Source organism: Homalodisca vitripennis, unplaced genomic scaffold (assembly GCF_021130785.1).
Source record: "Homalodisca vitripennis isolate AUS2020 unplaced genomic scaffold, UT_GWSS_2.1 ScUCBcl_645;HRSCAF=3110, whole genome shotgun sequence".
NCBI classification, from domain to species: Eukaryota; Metazoa; Arthropoda; class Insecta; order Hemiptera; family Cicadellidae; genus Homalodisca; species Homalodisca vitripennis.
The window spans coordinates 67,002-69,724 of record NW_025776784.1 but is presented as its reverse complement, the minus strand read 5'-3'; the positions used below and the strand labels follow the sequence as shown (position 1 = coordinate 69,724).

The window sequence follows — 2,723 nt, the reverse complement described above, 5'->3', positions numbered from 1 at the left end:
CGATATATGAAACGGTAGCATGTAACATTGTAACACATGTGATGAAGTTACTTCGTTGGATCGGTTGGTAGACTTCGTTACTTTCTGTCGGATTTTTTTATACTCCGTTGTCAGTTTAAAATCACTTGAAGATTTAATTAATATGAGAGTTTAATTATGTGAATGTCTTATAGGGTATCTAAGCATAACTGACTATATTTTAAGAAGGTAAATTAACAATGGTTGGATAGAACTACCCGATTTCAATTGTGTTTAGTAGACAGATCTAAAAATTAAATTTCCTGTTTGTAAACATGCGTTTGTAATGAAATCCAATGAAGTGAAAATCGTGCCTTTCTTTTCTTTCTAAATTTAATGACGTCGAATGCAATTAAATCATAATGAACTCATTAATGCAATAAAATATACAGTATTCTTTAATGTAGGCTACGCATAGTGGATCAAAACTAAAAATTACAGAACCAAGAGAGAATACTTAGAACGGCAGGCAGCCAAGCGAAGCTTTATAAGTCTCTTCCGTCTCCGAGCTATTGATCCACTATTTACAATCTACTGCAATACAAATAGATTATTTCCATACAATTTAGTAGTTAATGTTCTGATATAAAAATGTTAATGTATTACGTAATGTATAAATTCTTCACGTTAATACTTAAAATAATTTTATTATACATGAAAACTTTCTAAAATTCTAAATTTTAAATTCTCAGGAAATATGCTGAAATACTAGATAATTATAAATATTACTTAATAACTGCTTATATTAACTAAAAATGTCTACCATATGTAATTTTGTATGAACAAATCAACAGCCGCCTTTTATGTTATTAAATAGATTAACATTCTTTAACTTTGTATTGTAAATAATTTTTCTTACAAATATTGGTTCTTTAGAAGGTGAAAATAAAATTAAAAAAATATAAGTATAGTATTATAAGTATGAACTGACCACATCTAAATGTTCAGTTGTTACAGAGGTGACAAAAACGTAAGTGGCCCATGAGGGGATCGAACCCGCGACCTTCGCGTTATTAGCACGACGCTCTAACCAACTGAGCTAATGGGCCGTAGGTTTTCGCACATTGCAGCATTCTCTTTACCGCAACACAGATCTATTTTGTCACACTTCACTTGACTTACCTTAATATTATTTTAAGTTCACCTTGGCCTCAGTAAAAAAGCTACATACATTTGAATATTTGGCTTCTACAGGGGTCTATATTAGCCCCCGTGTTCTTTATTTTCTACAGTATATAAAATGTGGCCTTCTGGACTCACTAATAACGATTAGTTATTATTAATTGTTGTTATTTATTACCATCTTCTTAACTACCAAAAGTGATCTGAAATTTGACACCTAAACAGTTAAGGTTTAAATACAAATCTTAGTGTATCTACACACATTCAAATAGCGTATTTTCGTACTTTCAAATATTATGTTAATATCCTGAGATATCTCAAAACCATAAGAAGCTCTTAGATAAACCCTTAACCGAACATTAAAATGTTTATAGGTTTTACCGTAATTAATTAGCATTTCATGATTTTGGCGTAGCCTACATATTTTTCAAGATTGCACTAGAGATCTTGGCAGCAGCAAGTGGAAGTCATCCCAGACCTTTAAATTTTCTATTACAACCTCTGGAGGACGACTTCCTGCATATAATATTAATTTTAAAACTGTTTTTTTTTTCGCTTAAAATGGCTTTCGAATTATTCAAAAGAGTTTATTTCGAATTTGTTTGTGAACATTATTTTACTATCTCGACCCCCAATAAAAATCTGTTTAAAATTCAACTATTCAAAGTATTCATAGATATAGAATTTTGAAATTATTAACCTTTTCTTTATAATCCTGCATTAGGGAAGATTGACCAAATAAATCTCAACTTTGAAAAAATAGACGCTATCTTTATCTCAGAAAAATGTACTCATAACACTAAAGGCATGTTGGTCAATTCAATTTAGAATATTGACGTGTTTTCTTGTCTTATCAGTGATCCTTAAACTGCATTTTAATATATTAACCTACAGTTAATTCAGAGTGCATGAAGTTTATATATATATATATATATATATATATATATATATATATATATATATATATATATATATAAAGGCTTAGCTTAGAAATGATTCTCTTGTTGATGACTTGCGAGTAGATTAACCAAACATAAGCGGGGATCCTGTCCAGATAAAGCCACTTTGTACTTGGTGAAGGGCTGAATATTGAAACAAAGCAGCGGCCAACGTGACTCTGGCCATAAACCGACAGCGAAATTGTTTTAACTGTTTTGTCCTTCCAACATGAGTTTGTGGTTTATGTATTTGTGCTTCGTATGAGTTAGTAGCATTTTTAAACACGTGTTTAATTGTGCAATATTAATTGCTGTACTATATTTCTTATTCTTTGATATTCCTTAGCTGCATACCACAAATATTAAATTCCAAATGATTACTACCCTAAAATTAAACAAGGCCAGAAAAAATATTTAGGGCAAAGATTATTTCTTTAAATAGATATGTCATTTTGCTTAAATAAACATTAATTAGCTATTGTCATTTCGCAAAGTCATATTCTATAAACTAAAAAATTGTTTTAAGTTATATTATACAACATGAACATAGCGCAAAAAAATTAAAATGTTGCATGTATTTAGCTGTGTGTTTTTATTTGGGTATGATACAAAACAGCAAAAAATGTCTTATTTAGGTTCAATTAT

At 29.8% G+C, this 2,723-nt stretch overlaps 1 non-coding gene across 1 annotated transcript; it reads right to left on the bottom strand.

The window, feature by feature from the left end:
* Window positions 1-993: 993 nt before the first annotated feature.
* Trnai-aau lies at window positions 994-1,067 on the bottom strand. The gene has a single exon. It is a non-coding gene; the product is annotated as a tRNA-Ile (tRNA).
* Window positions 1,068-2,723: the final 1,656 nt, after the last annotated feature.